The following is a 19,631-nucleotide window of genomic DNA, read 5'->3' on the forward strand; positions in this document are numbered from 1 at the left end:
CTGCCCAGTATATCCAGGGAGGAGTCAAACCCCTGTATTCTTGGCTGAACTTTATAGAGTATAGAGGCTGATAAAAGAACCTTAGTGTGATTGGGAATCCAGTGCCTTTCCTCCAGCAAGCTCACACTTGACAGAGAATTATGAAAACAACAAAAAACAAACCAAAACAAAAAAGAACACCCATAATCAGAGACAAACTCAGTAACACTTCAGAGGAACTAAGGCAGCCAAAAGCCTCTTCTAACTGGGAGCTTTAAAATAAAAGTAGGAAGTCCAAGGCAGGGCTGACTTTAAATGTATGCCTGGGGCACAGAGAGGAGGAAAGGCAGGTGGAAAAGAAGAAAGGTACCAGGAGTGGGAGGGACTCATTGATCAGCATCTGTTAAACTCTGAGTTTCTTGCTTTCCTTTTCATCTCTGAACAGCAGCATCAAGAGGAAGTGGCAAGGGATGTGGGGGAGAGTAAAGGAGCAGCAAACTTCCCCTAAGTCCAGGCAAACCTAGACCCCAGAACAAGTCTTATTGTCAGATTTTTTTCCTGGGGCCTGCTTGCCTTTCTCCAATGGCTGACCACAAACCACAGCTCCTTGGACTTCACTCATCTGCTGCAATTATTTTAGCATAGTCTTAGAGCTAAAATGTATTAATAACTGAATTCTGTATTTAAAAGTTTTTTCTAACCAACAAAACCCTGGCTCAGAGAAGATTCCATCCTGTATGTTCTCCAGGAGAAGTGGCATCATGAGTGTGCAAGCCCTCTTTTTAAAGGAAGTTCGGTTCCTTGCAGCCATCAGCTGACCTCTCTTCAGTAACTATGCCCTGGTTAAGGGTGTCAAGTCCTTCAGAATATCAAGGCCAGACTGCTCATCCAGAGGCCAATGCAGCCACCAAAAAGGCTTTCATTCCCTTTTTGCAGGCTTTGGCTCAGGCCATAGAGAAGCAGCTCTTTGCCCTAATGTCTTGTGACACCTATTTCAGCTGCTGGTTATACCTCCATGGTGTTCCCCTTCCTCCTACACAGCACAGTCCTGCTGCTGGGGCTCCCAGGGAGGCAGAATCAAAGCCAAACACTGCTGTTCTGAGATCAGTGCAGATGAAATACAGGTTTGCCTGTGTGCAGACTAAGGATCCAGGATTTGTTTAGGAAAATTACTCTGGTTTACTTCACATGTCCATCCCTATATGCTCTTCTTCCAGTTGAGATAATTAATGTTCTTGAGGAAACACTGATTGGTCCCTAATATTCCTTCAGTCCTGTAGAAGGAAGCTCATCTTGGTTTTGAAATCAGTCCTGTTCAAGTAAAGTGTTTGTTTGCATTTAAGATCTTACTGATGTTAAGATGAATAAAGGTGCTTGGGACTGTCAAGCTGAAAGCTTAATATCTTCAAATTGCTGCTCAGGTTACTTTTGAAATATTTATGTAATGTACCTTTCTTTTCTGGCAAATTACCATTAATGGGAAAGGAGCTTAGAATTACATAATAGAAGCACGAAAGTCCCTTTAATGGAAACAATTATTCACTCTAACCTTTTAAAATATATTATTTTTCCCATAGTGTCTTAAAAATACCTCAAATTCCAGCAAAATGTTTCATGTTAATCTAAATTCTGATTCCATCTTACTGATTTTTCTCAAAGCTGCTGCCTTGAGGACCCAGGCAAAGCAATAGATAAGCACTGATTTCACTCTTCTGACTAGGCACTTGATGTGAAAAACCCTTTTGCTAATGTAGGTTGTTTCTAAAAGGCTGAAACCACTTCAGTTGTAAAGCATACTATCATGGTCTCAATCCAAAACCTACTGAAGCCAAATGGAAAAAATCCAAAAATTGCTCCTCAAAAGGGTTAATAAGTCAACAGCGAATATTTTCATAAGGAGTTACTAAATTCTAAACAATTATCATAGTCAGAAAGGTCAACAGGCTTTCTCTTGGCTACCTAAAATACTCAATAATAAGTTTATTCAAACTTCAGGGTTTTTTTAAAAAGCATCCATTTGAAAGTAGTGAGTTCTTAGCGAAGTAATGAAGAACAAAACACTTCCATGCTGAAGTGCCTGTACAATGCCTCATCCCCTCCTTGAGGGGTGAAGTCTCCCATTGAAACCCATTTAAGACAACTGCAGGAAACCAGGGAATCTAAATTATAATGAAGTGGGAGGGTAGTTTGGAACTGTTCCAGCAGGCAGAACATTCATGAGATCTGGGATAATTTTCCCATATTGCTGCCAACTTCCCCCTTGAGCTGCATACCCACCTGTAACACAGACATGCCATTGCTTCTCACCCGCCCCTCTTTAGACTTCCAGTTCTTTGGAGCAGAGAAAAATAGATAGGATGGAGACCTACAAAGGATAAACTCTCAACACTGAAAGGCTGGATGAGAGAAACGTAAGAAATTCAGCTGTATGCTAAAAAGTTCCAGGTTCAAAACAAGTTCTTGCACACATGGATATGAAAGCCAGTATTGTTGCCTTCTAGGATGGCAAAATTAATGTGAAGATAGAAGAAAATAAAGTTGTTGGGGAAAACACTAAGCACTGCATCTATTAAAAGTACACTGTAAATAATCAGGCAAACAGCCAGCTCAATACATGCTCTACTTTCTTCCTTAAGCTGACTGCAATGAACAGTAGGATGCTAAAATGGTATTTTCATACGAAAACAAAACAAAATAAAACCAACAAAAAATTGCACCCCTCTCCCCAGGAACTGCTGCCTGTTTATAAAAAACAAATCCATTAAAGCTCTTGGAGAAATGGAATACTGTAGTCCTGTAAACAGTGAGCAGGTAAGAGCAAGATCTAAAAGCTGCGTAGGACTCGAATAGAACTGCAGCTCTTTAAGAGTCGAGTGCAAGTACTTACCTTTCCAGTTATTGGTTTCAAATCAATCTCATATGCTCTATATTTACCCAACTGTACTTGTGCTTTGGCTTCTCTCAGACTGCAGGATACAGAGACTTTTTTTTTTTTTGTAAATAGATGTCTAGACAATTGTCTTCAGAGCAGACAAAGTGATCACACAGGAAATTCAAAAGAAAACTGATGTGGGCTGCTACAAAATAGAGGTATTCAGGACAAGGATGGCCACTCTGTTCCCTCTGACAAAGGCTCCCAACATGGGATGAATGGCCAACCTGCAAGCTCCAACCACCTCCCACCACCATCCCCCTGGCTTTGCCCCCAAGATGAAGAAAGTCAAAGGAATTGTTCAGTTCTCATCTGAGCTCCACTGAAACCAACACAAGATGCCCCATGAAAACCACCACTACATCAGGGGGTGCAACGCCAAAGAGCAAAATCACCCACATGGGTCTCAGTGCTAAAAGAGAAAATCAAATGGAATTAAGTGTAGTCCCCAGTAATCTGTAGTGACCTAGTGTAAAACACACTAAATTGAGCTTCTGCTCCTCTCTTTTAAACACAGTGTGTACTAACAAAATAGATCTTTGAATCACCTCATGATTCACCCTAGCATAATATGAAGCATTAAGTTACTGATCTGTTTACGCCGACAGGTGACATATGATAGGAGCAAAGTTTCAAGACCCAAGAAATAATCTGGCTACGTAAATAAAGCAGGTATGAGCTCCATTAACTTATTTTCATAGTAACCATGCCTCTATATGAACAAATTTTTTAAAATATAGAAGTATTTGAGATCTTTTTGGAGCTACACTAACAAAACAAGAAGAACTCTGATACTTATTTTATGTTCAGATTTTTCCTTTTCTGCCTCAGGGAGTATTAGAGTCAGGATGGGCAAAAATCTATTTAATAAAAACTGCCCAAGTTGTCCAGTGTATAAAATCGATGTGTTTTGTTTGTTGTTTTTTTCCTCCTTTTAAAATTTACATATTATGTAAAAATGTTAATGATATTCCTCTATTATGGAAAAGATATATAGACTTCAGTAACATTTGTAATGAAAAAATTTAAATTTAATTTCTCAATGAAAATATTTTCCAGTGAAAAATGTCTGTTTCTTTGTGTATTATGCTTTCAAAACTCTAAAAACCACTTAGGAAGTTTATCTCAAATTCTCAAGCCAATCTAATTTATAGTAGTGGTCTTAAAGACATAAAGTCTATCTATAAACAGAAACATTGCTAACTGTGGAGCACTTAAAATTAAAAATGAAGTATTTAAATCCCACAAGAAAGTCCTATTGTTTTAATAAGGGCACCAAATTAATATGACCATTTTAAGGCAAAACTGATTACTCAATTGCTGCTGTCACCCAAATGACAATATTTTAAGAGACTCTAGGAATAACTTCCAGAAGCAATTGCTTCATCTTCTATAAAAAGTCGTGCAAGGCAGCCAGTAGGACAGTTTTCAAATCAGAGCAGCTGAAACTCCCAAGGCAAACCTGAAAAGAAGATTTCTCATGGACCTTTTTAATGGCCCCATAACTTTTCTTTCTTGCCTTTTTTGGTCTTCAAATAGCACGTATAATTTTTTACTGCCAATAAAGTCTACTGGTATTTTCATGGCTAATGGTCACTCATGGTGGAAATCAGAGCCAGGGATTAAAGAGGATGCTACTCTAATAGTTACTCCCCCAGCCAAGGCAGGGAGCCATGCCTGGCGTGTTCTCCTGCAACAGGTATGGCCTGGCTGAATGAGACAACAGAAAGCTTGCAGGGAGGGCTAAGGTTTGGGGGCTGTAGTTTATTAACCACAGTGTGCCACATAGGGTGAAATTCATCCTTTTAACAAAAAACATGCAAAAAAATTAGATACATATCAAGTACCCTTTGTTTGGAGAGCTTAAAGGGGGATGAGTGGCAGGCCAGCTTCCATTTCATCTGATGAGTCAAATCCAATTAATAAAAGAACTGCAAAATTGGAGTAAGGGACAGAAAATCCTCATTTCCTTGCAATAACTTCTAGAGGGGCAGGCAGGACTGCAGTCCTGCTGCCAATCACATGGGTGCTCCACACCAGGAGTGCCAATTTATTAATTCAAAAAAGAAAGTAAAAAAGATTCTGTTAGAAATGATCGTGCTTTAAAGTCTCCAACTAAGCAGTGATGTGATAACACCTGTGCTCCCCTGTAGCTTTGGCATTTTTCTTTCCTTTTCTTTATGACATATTTGCTAAACTTTCTCAGTCTTTTCCAGCTGTGCCTGTTTCTAATTCCTGAGACAGCTGAGTCCTGCCTAGGGCACTATCTTAGTTGTGACAGCAACAAAAAAGACAAAACCCATCCGGTTATCTCAGGAGAAGCATTAAATGATTTGATCTTTAACAAATTTGAAATATAAAGATTTGAAATGCAAAACATACGGTACTAGTAGTGTGTAAACAAAGGAATCATGACCAAGCATTAAGGCAAGCAACTGCAAGTCATCCCCGAGTCCCCAGCCTGCCACTGCCATGCTGTGGGACAGAGCCCAGGGGCTGCTTCTGCGGGCTTTCTCCTCCAGTGCCTCAGTTTCCCTGGCAGGAGCAAATGCTTGCCAGGCACCTGGCCACGTGGAGAGTCTTGGTCAACACTGAGAGGCAGAGAGGAGCTGGGGTAGGAAATAGGTGGAATTCCTGAGCCCATTGAAAAGGCTGGCAGCAGCAATCCCACAGACCGTGTGGAAACAGGCGCGTTGCTTTGTTTACCTCAAGCTTTATTTTTTAAAGCACCATGACAGCTCTGAGACTCCCTCTGTCTCAGACTAATCTATTTTCCCCTCAACACCTTGCAATGAGCTGTCTGCCAGCTTCCCCAACCAGACCAGGGGTCAGAACCTCCCGCAGGGATGTCCCTGGCTGCTGAGCATTGGATGAGCCATACAGGAGCAGCAGGATCAGCACGATCTTGACCCTCCAAGATCAGTTCTCCATGTTCAGGAGGGCCCCAGATCTCAGGCTCAGTACTTGGCACATTCTAAAACTCAACACATGTGCCTGCAAGAAGTCCCACCTCCTCTAGGAGCAAGGCAGCAAGGCTTGGAGAAACCAAAGCAGCTGAAATGAAATACTGCTTTGTTTGCTGGCACTTCACTGTTGTACAGGTTTGAAATGGGAGATTCCCATTTCTGCATGACTCTGTAAAAAAAAAAAAAAAAAAACACAACAAACTTCTAAGGCAGAACAATGAGAATCCTACTATGCAACAAGGATTCATGAGCCTTGTGTTAGGCTGGATTTCTCTCATGAGCATTTTACCAATATTTATAACACCAAGCATTTTAAAAGTCATGAGTCAGACTCTTAAAGTCACAAACTGGGACTTTTTTTTAACATCTCAGTAATGTTTTCAAGTTCCTATGAAAACCACAAAGGCAAGAAACTTAGTGAGGCTTTTTATATGAAAACTGAGTCTTAAGCAACATCTTAACTCTAAGTACTGGGACTTTCCAAATAGCACTAATTAATGCAGCACTCGAGATAAGATCCTGAGAACTGATACCATAATTTTTTGTAGGATAAACACTAATAGAATTAATAATTATTATAACTAGATGTGGGGCTTCAGAGACCTCACAAAAAAATCACTCATAAATGTGAATACTTCTCCCAAGTTTTGCTTAATCCCAGTTTGTTTTCTATTTAGATTGTAAACTAGCCTGGGCTGACTCTTTCCCTACTATTTATTAAGCATCTGGCACATGGGGATACTGAACCTGTTTGGAACTTGTGAACACTGACTGACATAAAACAAGAAATTCCAGTGTGTGTGTAATTTTATTTTGGATCTCAAAATACAGGCGGAAGTTCCCTGATGAGAACTATCAAAGAGTTATTGTGCATATGCTACTTTTTTTATTACAGAAACTTCCATTTTCTAGAGGTTTTGGATTTATCAGAATACAGCCAAGACAAGATTCCCTCCCTGCAAACAAACAGATCAAACAAAACAAACCTCTGCCATTTGGGATTTTACGGACAACAACCTAGAAAAATGTGCTTGAAGCAAAATGATTTTCTAGGTGTTTATGGCTCTTCTTGCACAGCTGCCCCTTAAAAAATAGGATCTAACTTGTGACAGGGACCTCTAGGTATTAGCACAACACCAATTAAAACCAATAATGACATAATTGAGCTTTGCTGGCATAGTACAGTGGGTGGAAAGCTAATTATGTCAAGTAGATCTGAGCTGGGGGATGTGGGCGAAGGCCTGGGAGGAGGCACAGGGTCCAGCACGGCCACAGCAAGTGGGCACAGGAGGCTGAGCCCACACTCTGAAGCTCAGCAGAGCCAGCTGCCCTGCTCCTGCCAAGGCACCTGTCGGCCCTCCCAGACCCCCCTCACTGCAAGGCAGAAACAACAGGACAAATCCAGCTCCTCTCCCCTTTCTATTTGGCTGGGCAGAACTGATCCTTCACAGTTGCTGTGACGTGGCACCCTGAACTGCCTATGGAGCACACACAGTTAACAGCTCAAGTTAACAGTTTAACTTGAAAGATTCTAACATTTCCCAGTGATGGGCAGAATGCAAACAGCCGGGTTTACTAATTAGGTCATTCTTTATTAGACATATTTGATTGGTGTTTTGGGTTCTCTTAAAAACTGCTGCCTAATGGAGTAATTCTTAATTAGCATACTCTTGTCATGTAGAAAGTCATTATTTCGTATACAGGATTAACACAATCTAAATTAATATCTGATATTTTTCTTCAGTAGCCACACAGTCTCAAAGCAACAAAGCTCACAGACCAGCTCCCTGATCAATTTCAAATTACATATCAGTATCAAAGGTAGAAAAATAGGGCTGGCAGCTCATGCCATCAACATCCTCTCTGCTACTGCAGCCCAAGAGGAATCAGAGCAGAGAGGAAAAGAAATTGGTACCATTTAGGGGACAGAAAAGCCTATGAGTGAAGTAAGGAGCATGCCAGGTCCTCCTCCTAGCTTTTTCAAGTCCTTAAATAAGAAATCACAGCCCATGCACTGCTGCTACTGATGACATCCAGGAAGAGTCCCTCCTCTCAAAGCCTGGATTTCAGCTGGGAGAATTCAGAGCATTTCCATCCCTCTCCAACATACATCTGTGTTTATTAGTTTTTTGCCTGCAAGACTGACAATGAGCAACCCTGTTCACATATTTTCTAAAAGACAGCACAGTTTGTTTATCTGCCAGCTATGGGTGCCAGTATTTAACATGTCTGGGGTCACAAGAAAATAAATGGACTTACTGTGTCATATTTAGATCCCCTTCCCATCCCTCACCAGTCCCCCAGTGTCTTTGTCTCCTTTTTGCTGTCATAGGGGACTTGCAGCACACACAGCACTGTGCCCTTGCCTGCAGTCACTCTGATGCTCAACAGGCATATTTTTCAAGTATAGGGTATTTTTTCAAGGAGTTGCCCATTTATCATCCCAGAGGAAAAGGTTCTCAGTGAAATAAATAAGGATTGGCCCTTCATCAACAACTGAAACAGCTTTTACAGTCTGACCAGAATCTGTCACTTCAACCACTTCCTCACACAGAAGCAATGGAAGAATTTTGTCAGATGTCAGGACTGCAGCCATTTTTCTTCCTGGCATAGGAACCGGCCTGAAGGTCCCCAGGATGTATTAATGGAACAACCCTGACTTATTTCCAAGCATTTGACTCTTAGACCTGCAGCCGAAAGCCCGACAGGAGTGAGTTTTTTCTCAAATTAACTTTTATACACATAAGATATGAAGAACCCTAAAAATTAAAATCCCAAGTCAGAAAGTGTCATGTCAAAAAAAATGGCCCTGGCCGCAGGTTTGCACTGTGTGCTGCCCCACACATGGGGGCTGTTCTGCTTTGGTGTTCTACAGGGTCCAGCCTGAGCCAAGGAGCACAGGACCTGCCCTAGCCCTCCCAACCACTCTGCAGCAGGCAGGGATGCCTGGAGCACTGTCAGAAATGCCTGCTGTTTGGATATTCAGCTATAGAAGAATAAAATGTGTCAGAGACTTCATTTTACCATTCTAATCGAAGTGTTCTAAAGGCCTGTCAGTCACATCCCTCTAAACTAAACTAGACGAAGCATTTAAATGTCCACTCTTCCTTCTAGGCACTCTGGTGTCAGCCTACAGGCCAACCACCAGTGGGAACACGATAACATAAAAATGCTCTGCATCAGGTTTTGAAAGTTACTTACAAGAGCCAGTGTCCAGGGGGGAAGGAAATTCAGCAAACAAAGTTAATAAAAACATGCTCAAACTGTCAGCTTCAGCACAATATTTAATGTGGCTGAACAGCATGGGATGGTTTGGGAAACCTGGCATCAGCTGCAGCAGACATGCAGTGCCTGAGTGAGAAACGGATGAAATCTCTTTCTGGTACACAGCAACTTGCTGGGAAACATTTTGTTTGTTGGGAAACAATGGCCACTGGATGAATCTTCTGTCCAGTTTTGGCCAGTGGAGGGGCCTGAAGACAACATTAATCCTTGGCAGGCCTTTACATGAGACTGCAGAGTCCATTCTCTTCATGTCCCAGCGTAAAGAGGATCACCAGGGACAGCCTAAGTGAGTCCCCCACTTTGAAAGGACTTCCAGTTTGGTTGGAGGAGATCTGGACATCTTTTACACAGAAGGGGACCAAACCTGGGACTCCCAGGAGCTCAGCCTCTTAATCACTTAGTCCCAGTACTCGGGCAGCTTTGCAAATCTTTCTTGCCCTGCCTCAAAAGCAACAGCCCAAAAATGAAACATCTTATGTGGGGTGGAGCAGTAAATGGAACGTCTTGTTGGACACAAAAGGAATTAGGGAGTTTTTTTCCCACTTTCACTTTCTGGTTGTCAAGCATGAAACATGGAGATTATTAGAAAACTTAAACATTCAGCCAAACAATCTGGCACTGTTATCTCCATCCTTGCAAACAGCATCAAAAGATCTTTAAATGGTGAAAAACCTGATTTTTTAAAGCTAAGAACATAATGTCATCAAACCAAGAGTCCGACGAAAATTGCTCCATCTACACAAATTTCTAAGGCGACTTATGAGGATTGGCTTTAAAGATCACTGCAAGACCAAAACCTTTATCTCTTAAACAGCCCCATTTCCTTAAGACATCCAGGAACTCAAGCAATCTGTCATCTCTACAGTCATTTGAAAAATATGTGAGGAGAATCATTATATTAAAACCGAGATTAAAATGGCTGAAAACTTCTGCTGCAAGCATTTTCTGGTGGGGGGAGGGAAGCTATGATTGAACAGAAACACTAAATCCCTGCTAAAGTAAATCCCCAGCCACGTTTATGATTCAGCACCATCTGAGGATCCTGGCCCCACAGTGGTTTCAAAGGAGGTCAAAGAACAAGTCTGAGAAGCTATGTACCAGTTTCCTAATAAGATTGCCTTGTCTCACATTTCTGCTGATTTCTTTCATACCTTCAAAGTTGTTACAGCAGCTCATAAAGAGAAAATAGAGATTAGACACAAGCCTTTGCCCTTGAGACCATCCCTGACCTCTGGTTTGCCATTTACATTTATTACAAAAGAGCCTGAAATGTTTTTGAGTCACGGAAAAGCATCTGATGGTTACAGAGGGTTTTGCACCAATAATGCTCTGTTCACTGGGTTTCCTCAGACAGAACTTTGCAAGGATATTGAAACTCTCTCAGTCACAGGCAATAAACACAACTATGCCAAAGTTGGGAGGAGGGGAAGGAGGGGGATGGTTCCTTGCACACCACTGTTCTCTTATCCATCTGGAATTAGGAAAGCATGCCTGGAAAGAAGAGCCAACAGCTTTGGATAAGTCAGCCCAATTCCTCGGCTATGACATATTCATTGCATGCACGCGCAAGAGAGAGAATGCAAGTAACTCGTGTCTGTGTTCAGCCATTATTTAAAATAGAATAAATTAAAAGACTGACCAAGACAGTAGCAAGAGACTTCTTTAAAGGATCTGCTAATTAGCCTGATCTCAGCTGAGCCCTCCTGCAAGAAGTGAAGCAGTCCTGAGTTCAAAATCAGATTTAAGAGGACTTGAGAGTGTTCGCATCTGGTAAAATCTGACCCCAGATCAGTGCTTCCCTGCAGGCTTATGCCATTGAAATAAAGAGGAATTACAGTGGAGACAGAAGTGTGGTTAGCTGGGAGTCATAGCAATGAGAGGACAAGAGTGAGTTGCCATGGAGGGTGGGCTCTTGAAAAGGGACACCCAACTCTGCCTCCCTTCTTCCCAGCTGCAGTTTTCTTCATTAAACTAGCTATAATTCGTCCTTGCAGAATAGCTATAGCTTCCTTTTTATCTGCCACTCACAAACTGCCCATTACTACCACATGCTGCACAAGAGCCTAGAGGAGAAAGACAAAATGTTTCTCATGAGTGTTCATATATTCATTTCCATTCAATTTAAATGTGAGCTTCATTATGACCTTGTTAGCACCCCCTCTCCTGTTTACTTTCCATTAACATTCAGGCTGTCAAACTTTATTAGCACAAATGACCACAGAAATTGTGAGCTGCTTGAATTCTCGCAGTTTGAAACATATTTAGTGGGTGAAATTCAATCTGTCCAGTAGGCCAGGGAGCTCTCTGCTGTGCCCCAGTCTTCTGCTGACTTGCAAATTTTTGAAGTGTTCACAAGCAGAACGTGATGACAAGAACAAGTCTCTCTGAGTTAGGGAAAACAGAACCAACACACGTGGCTCCCAGGCAGCAGGCCACAGGTATGCTCATTCTGGACTGTCACTGACTGAAGAAAATGTAAAGGGGAAGGGACTGACTTTTCCCCCCCCACCAAATGAGAAAAAAAAAATAATTACAAAACTAAGGAAAAGACGACCTCAAACACAAGGATATTCTACAAAGAGATAAAAAGGGGGGGAATCAACTAAATTATATTATTCCTGCAGCTCTGCAAACCACACTAGCATTTTGTATGCAGCCCACAGTCACCTCTATTTTGAGAGATGACTTCTTTCCTAGCTAGATTTCTTGTCCCCTGAAGAATATTATAACATATGGTTGACTTTTTCACATAATACCTAGTTCACAATCTCACACAAAAACTTCCACAATATATGTCATTTTGACATGGGTTTAAACATGATAAACAGTGTAATACAATCTCCAGCTGTTTGAACAATTCTAGTCATAAACTGCCTCACTACACTGTCATCAGGCTCATTTCTGCATTGAGCCTTTGTTCTCTTTTATTTCCTACATTGTTTCCCTTCCACTCTGAGACATTTTGAAAGAAAAATGCATAAATGCAACATTAAAACCAACATTCCCTTGGATCTTCTATCTCTATGCAAAATGTGAACCTCACTTTCATTTTTTATTAAAATCAGAGATGGGAAAAAAAAATGTGGCTTTTTTTTTTTTTTTAATCTGGTCAGGCCGTTCTTAAGTATCATACATAACTTTTCCAGAAATACTTGTATAAAGCATTGCAAGGGTGGGAGAAAGTATGTGAAAAGAAAATCCAGAAAAAGTAAGCCTAAGTTTTCAGTTTGAGATATCCAGGTGAATATTTGGCTCACTTTTATTTAAAAAAAAAATAATTAAAAAAAATCAAAAAGCTTTTGAACAAAAAATTTAGTTATTATTTAAGTTGTCATAGAAAAAAAATTACCTTGTTTTCAATCAACTGCAGTGATTTCTTCTTAAATTTCTTTAGTGTGGCTTAGGAGTTCAGAAAAAATGTTCCCTTTTCTGTGCAGTTCTAGTAATATAAACTTAACATCAAACACTGAAGCAGATGTTGATTAGAAGAGGTTAAAACCAACTGGCCTGCTGTTTTCTAAGCCCCATTACTGGAGATTCCCTGCACGGGATTGTTATGAAATCCTACGTCTCTGGTCTAACAACACACAGTCCTGGCAAAAAACTCCACTGGTGTGAAGGCTCTCGTGATGTTGGAAAATTCTGGAGAATCCACATTTTCCTACTGTTGTTTAGGATGGCAGAGGATACACTGAAACACTGAAGGATGAGAGGAAACAAGACGGCAAAGATGAGACCTATAAAGACAAGCCCATAAGTGGGTGTACAACAGGCTGCAGTTGCAGGGGGTTTATTAGAAACCCTTTCCCATCAAGTTACCAATTTCTTTACTGCTCCAGCATGGCAGCAGAATGGATTTAAATCCCTCTCTGCCAATCCAGGTGTGGAAGAATATATTTTAATATCATCAGAAACACAGGGAGAAGGGAAAGCAGTATTTCACTTCATTAGTGTGCTTTAAAAAGGTAAGATCTAAGATAAAAAAGAAGGGAAATTTGGGTAGGTAAAGGAACAAGTTCCCCAGGGAAACCATAGAATTCCCATCAACTGAGATATTTAAAATTAAACTCAATAAAGCACGAGAAAGTACACGGTGCAAAACTGCTCTGCACCAGCAGAAGGATCAGCCACATAAAGTGTCTTTTTTCACTCCTGGTTTCTGTTGTCTCTTCTCACTCATGTCCAAGTGTCCTGGGAGCATCTGCTCCCACACAACATTGCTGTCACTCCTCAAGCAGCAAAGGGCAGCTCCAGTTATTTTAATTGGTTTAGCTTAATGTTAAATTCCTATCTATAAATGCAGATGGACACATTATTATAGATTTATTTGTGCTTAGCAATGACTTACTCTGGGCTAGCTTGTAACTTTACACTTTGCTCCGAATAAGGATGGTCACTGTCCCGCTGCTCAGCACTGAAGAAGGAACTGGGGCCTCCTGCTAGTTCTTGCCCTTTTCATTTCCCTCTGGCCAGGAGATGCCCTATCAAGGACAGCTAGCAAGCCCACGGGACAAGGCTTTCCAAGTTCATGCTGCTCGAAGTCACCTGAGATTTAGTGACAGTCCCTGAGCCAGGACCAAAGGAACAAAAGACAAGGAACAACTGATAACTGGTTCTTTTCACTGTGCAAACTTGGGGCAAAACTCGGGTAGCTCTGGTTTGCAAATATGATGGGGTTATTCCTAGTGTAACAGAAAGAATTACCAAAACCAAATAGATTAAAAACTATGTTGGCTCATGCCAGGAAAGTCATTAATATAACTAAATACTGTTGACAGTGAAAAAGATAAAAATCACATGTCAAAGCCGGGGAGGATTTGATTAAAGATGGCCCAACTGATTCAGCAGCAATTAAGGCTGCTCTTCAAGTGGTGTGGTTCATTCCTGCCAGGAAGGAGGCAGCAGGTCCAACTCTCCTCACTTGCACCAGACTTACACTGGTGAAAGCCACCACCTCTGCTCAGGCTGCTGCCTAAGCTCAGCACAGAGCTGAGCAGAATCTGGCCCAAAAGGCCTGTGGCAATTGTATAGGATCAGATAAGACACCTCAGGAATGCAGCACTGAGCAGAGCACTTCAGTAATGCTTTAATTTCCATCCTTGGCTTACTAAGTCCCAGCTTTCATTAAGAGACTACACAGTGGTTGGAGAAAAAGTTTTTACATGAATTAGTTTAAAGGGCAGGAATTACATTCGCATTTTAATGGTGTGGAAATGAATAATCTGAACAGGGAGCAACAAATGTGGGAAGGGCTGCTCCATACTTTCCGTTTACCAAATGAAAATAATACTTTATTTTCTTACTTAACTGTCTCTGCAGTTAGCTGGCAGCAACCTGAGAGACACTGAGGCTCCAGCCCTGCAAAGTGCACAGATGCCCTCTGATGCAGTGTGAAGGATCATTTTAGCATTTGTACAGGGGTAGCAAACTGGGGACTCCAGCTGAGCTCAGACCTGGCTGGGCTGGGCTTTGCCCCACCATACGATGCTATGATTCAAGAGTCCAGTCCTACTCAGCGAGTGATGCAGCTGCAGGAGAAGCAGGTAACAAAACCCTTTAATGTGGGAGGCAAAGCCAAGCCATCTGCCCACATTCACACTGTGGCTCCATCAGCAGGCCCTTTCCCAGAGCAGAGTCCAGGTCAGATTTTAGAAAATGCATCAGAGGACCAGAATGAATCACAACACTTTTCAGGATAATCTCATACTGTTGAGTCTAAAAGTTGTTTACAACTAGTTATTAATTCCAAATGCACAGGTTACAAAGTTTATACGCCTTATATATAATACATAAACTGAGATCCAACATGTGCGGATATTGCAGTGATCAATGGCAGAGTCAGGAACAGAAGCCAGGGGTCCTGCTCCTGTGAGAGTTTGTTCATTGGATAAATACACGTTTGCATGTTTGTTTTATACCTGAATAAACTAAGGGAAACAACACCTTTGCCTGAAGTTTCACAATGAGTTACTGCAAAATCCTTGAAAAGGACCCCAAGAAGAAAAAAAAGCTTTGCTCTAACACATTCTTACTGTATATACTTCATTGCACACACAAGTCATGTACTGACTCTGGCAGCCCAGCATCCATCCAAAAGAACCATAATAAGCCTCTGCCTCGGTCACAATCAAAGCTTTTTATTTTTACAAGGAGAATCCCACAGACTAAGAGGCCATGATTACACATCACTTTAATCTAGCAGAACATGCTGCTGCTGAAAGAGACCAGGCACACACAGATACTGGCTCTCCTACAGTAGCTGGTAAGAATAAGCCACCAGAAGGAGAAGAAGATCTCAGACATGGGGCAGTGGAGGCTCTGTCCTTACACTAACCAAGGCAACCAGATTCTCCTTGCAGTTTGCCCCTCACAGCCAGCAGGGCATCAAGCTCCCCACTAGCCCTAGGAAGCAAAACTGGGCTCCAGAACCAGTGCCAGGGCTCTGCTAGTTGCTGTACAGAGTTTGAGTTGGATTGCAGTTGCTGTTTCTAATCTACTTGTGAAATGCAGCCATGAACCTGCTTGCAACATAGGACCCTGGAGTAAAAGGTCCTGGGTGAAGCTGGTCTATTACTTCTTTATGTTTCTGTAAAAGCTCTATTGGTCTGGATTGATGACATTTTACCACACAAGCTCAGGACAAGAAACCATAGACAGCTGTTGTATCTTATTTGTGCCTTATTTCCAATCAGGCTCCTGCCTGAAACCTCAAAACCACAGTATCAGCCACCTGGAAACTCCCAATAGCAACCCACAGGGCATTGCTCCTGGTTTAACACTAATGAAACATGAAGTTGGACTTATGCCACCCACAGAGCTGATTTCTTCAACATTTTGTACAAAAAAACCTACCTACTGACTTCAGCAGAAGTTGTATACATGTGTGGTTGCAAAATCTGAATTATATTTCCCAGAAATCAGAAATAGAAACTTGTGTCCAGCATCAGAAATACAGTTTTGTGGTTCTGTAGTCAACCAACCTGCAGGTACACACGTCTGGTAACCAACCTGTATGTACACATGCCTGTATGAATAAGTGAACAACCAGCTCCCCTTCACACCTGCTGATCCACAGTTTCTCTTTGAAAAACAATGTGGTGCCATCACATCTGGGAAGGGGGATTGGTTGGTTGTTTTTTTTTAGTGTAACTTGATTTTGGTTACACTACAACCTTGAAAAGAAACAACCACAAAGAACCTGCAGAAAAAAACAAAACAACTCGAGTATGACTGCCTGTTCCCCAGGAAGCTCTCTATCACAATAGATTAATCTACTTTGTGAAATTAAGGGAACAGGGACTCTTCTGCAGTTTGCTAGCTCTCCAAAAAGAGCATCCCACTCTGCAGCAACGCCACAAAGGATGGAAGAATGGGTGTGTATGTAACAGTGCCATCTGGTGATGGCAGTATGAGCCATAGTCATGTGTTTTGCACGTATGCATTTACATGACATACTCAGTACGTATTTACTGTGATGGCTTGTACTGCAACCAGTATTTTATTTTCTTCCTAGTTGTGGCAGTGGTCTTAAGGTCACTGGTAAGGACATAATCTAATTCTACCACCACTTTTTTGTTGTTGACAGATGCTTTATGCTAAGGAGTGCTAGACTGACGTGCCTCTGGGGTGCTGATTCCCTTCATAAAGGTGCATTCCTTCGGGGGGTGAAGCCTCACCAGCTGAACATCAGTCTCATGATAAAAGAAGCAATTTTGAGCCAGCACAGAGGCACACCTGAGAAAGACTCAAGAACACAAGAGGTAAAAACCAGGTACAGCTCAGTTTACTTCCTAAAGTTCCTCCCTGTTAAAAAAGTGATGAACATGAGCTCTAAAACTACAGGCTATGAAGGAAACAAAGAGGCTTGGGGAGAACGGCAAAGTGATCTGGAACAGACAAAGGGAATTCGGTGTTTACAAAGGGCAAGGACAGGAGCAGCAGCTACGTGAGCTGGGAGGATGTTCTAGGGTCACACAGAATATGTAACTGATGGTTATTAATCTCTGCAAGAGAAGGAGCTCTTCTTTTGTGCCATCTGTTTTGAATTACTGCCCCACTCAGCTCTAGGCCTAAATTGCACAATTCAAACTCAATTCCAAACCACCCAAAGTGCTAAAGGTTTTGGAAGGCACAGGAATGGGAGTATTAGGCATAAATTGAAGGGCTTATTTGCGCAAGAGCACCCAATTAGCTCATGCATGAGTCCCAAAACAATACATATGAGCACCCCATCAGGTCACATATGAATGCCAAATTAGTTCACCCATGTGCACCCAGTTAGTTTATGCAGCAACGCTCTGGTAGTTCATGCATGAGCACCCGATAAATTAATGCATGAGTGCCCAATTAGTACACACACGAGTGCCTAATCAGCCTGTGCATGAGCAGCCAATTAATTTTTTCATGAGTCCACAACTAATCCATGCATGAGCACACAATTAGTTTATCCATGGGTGCCCAACTGGTACATGCATGAGCAGCCAATTAGTTTGTACACAAGTGCCTAATTGGTATATGCTTGAACCTCCTATTAGGTCATGTTTGAGCACTCAAATGCTTCATGCATGAGCATCCAGATAACTAACCCCTGGGGGATGTATTTTATTTTTATGCATGAGCAGCCAATCAGTACGTGCATGAATGACCAAAAACTTATGCTTGAGGACCCAAATATTCCATGGACGAGCAGTCAGCCTGTGCATGAGCACCCCTTTAACTCACCCTGAGTGCTGCACTGGGCGTGCATGCAGATTTCACCAGCTGGGGCCAGGTGCCTCTGCTAGGTGGTGGCCAAAGCCAGTGCCCAGCCAGTTGTGAAACAGGTAGAACCACCCAAAACACACCAAAGCATCAGCCCAACAGAAGAGCTCAGAACCCCAGTTCATACACAGGTAAGAAAGAGCAGGAGCTGCAGAGGAGACACATGGAGGAAGTGACAGCTGTGGGGCTGGAGATGTGTTCTTAGAAGGAGGCACTCCATGTGCAAGGAGTGCACAATGAGGGACTGGCTTCAGGATGATTCACAGGTATTTTTAAGTTCTTTACTTCGGCATGTTTTTTGCAGAAGTACCAGAAACAACACATTTGAAACAAGGAGTAGGAGTTGTCTAGAAGCTCTGATACAGACCAGCCGCTCGTGATTCTGCAGCATGCCCACAAGAAATCAAATCCAGAGAGTAATGACTGGTAGCCTTTAGAGGCAGGTCTTGCTCTAACAAAATGCATTGGCTTAAGAAGGATAAAGGATGAAGCTCTACAGTGTGTGCTACACAGGAGCACAGATAAGACGATATGACACACAGTGGTCTTAAAATCTATTAATTTATCAGTCCAGCTTGCTTAGGTCTCTTGATCACTGCTAAGTCCAACTCGCACAACTTTCCTTGTTCAGGCACAGAGAAAACAAGGTGGTATGTATTAAGCCAAGCTCATGCCAATAAAAATGTACTACAGGAATGAATCTATTTATTAACTCTCAGCAGTGATGCCAATGGTTTTGGCTCAACTACAGTTTCCTGGCTTTGGACACAGGGTCACAAATCTCTAAGACCATTGAATCTTGCCCTGGCATAAGGAAACATCTGAAGTCTGAGCTGGTGCTGGCTGCCATAGGGGACAAAAAGCAAAGCCTAGGTGCCTGTGAAATAGTATGATAGGTTTTTTACAGCATTCAAACAGAACTTAAACATTTGCAAGAGCAGGGGAAAAGCTGACTTTTGGATCACATCTTTGCATTTATGCAGTTAGGTGCAAAGCCAGCCAGGACACTCTGCCTATGAGATCCTGCCACTGCCTGAAAGGGGAGGCTGTTCCTGCAAGCACATGGCCATGCACTGGTGACACAAGCTCTCTGAGGAACAAGAAAGTGTAGGATTGGCTGTAAAGCAAGGGGATGATGATCCTTGAGGTACCTTCCAACCTGGCATTCTATGATTCTATGATGTGTCTATCTGGATGGCACCTGAACTCACAAAAATATTTATTATCAGCACCAGTTGTTTCCTGATATAACTAGTAACTCAATTCGGAGTCCCATTTCTAAAGGTGCTCCAAATTCTCAGAAGCCTGAACACACCTCAGTGAAAGCTGATAAAAATTATGCTGCTAAGGCCCAGAGTAAAATTTTACTTTTTCAAAAAAATCAATGGCTCATGATTCCTATTTGGAAAGCATCTATCTCTCTCTGTCACACCCAATCAACAGCAAATAGTAGAAACAGGGAGTACATACTGCCTGAATAATCTCTTCTGAAAACTGGTCTTGGCCTCTTAAATCCCCAAACTGTTACTGAGAAAGAAAGTAAATACATTACTAGATTCAGAGGTAAAAAGACTATATATGGTTGAAGAAGGGAATTAGTCAGTGGGTTTATCCAGGAGCATTTGGGAGATTCAGCAAATGCTCTAAGCAGAATTTGCCAAAATGTTTACAGACGTTCCTGCTCTGCTGTCAAATGGATCCTCTTTCCT

The sequence above is a fragment of the Apus apus genome, chromosome 17, assembly GCF_020740795.1.
Source record: "Apus apus isolate bApuApu2 chromosome 17, bApuApu2.pri.cur, whole genome shotgun sequence".
Taxonomy (NCBI): domain Eukaryota; kingdom Metazoa; phylum Chordata; class Aves; order Apodiformes; family Apodidae; genus Apus; species Apus apus.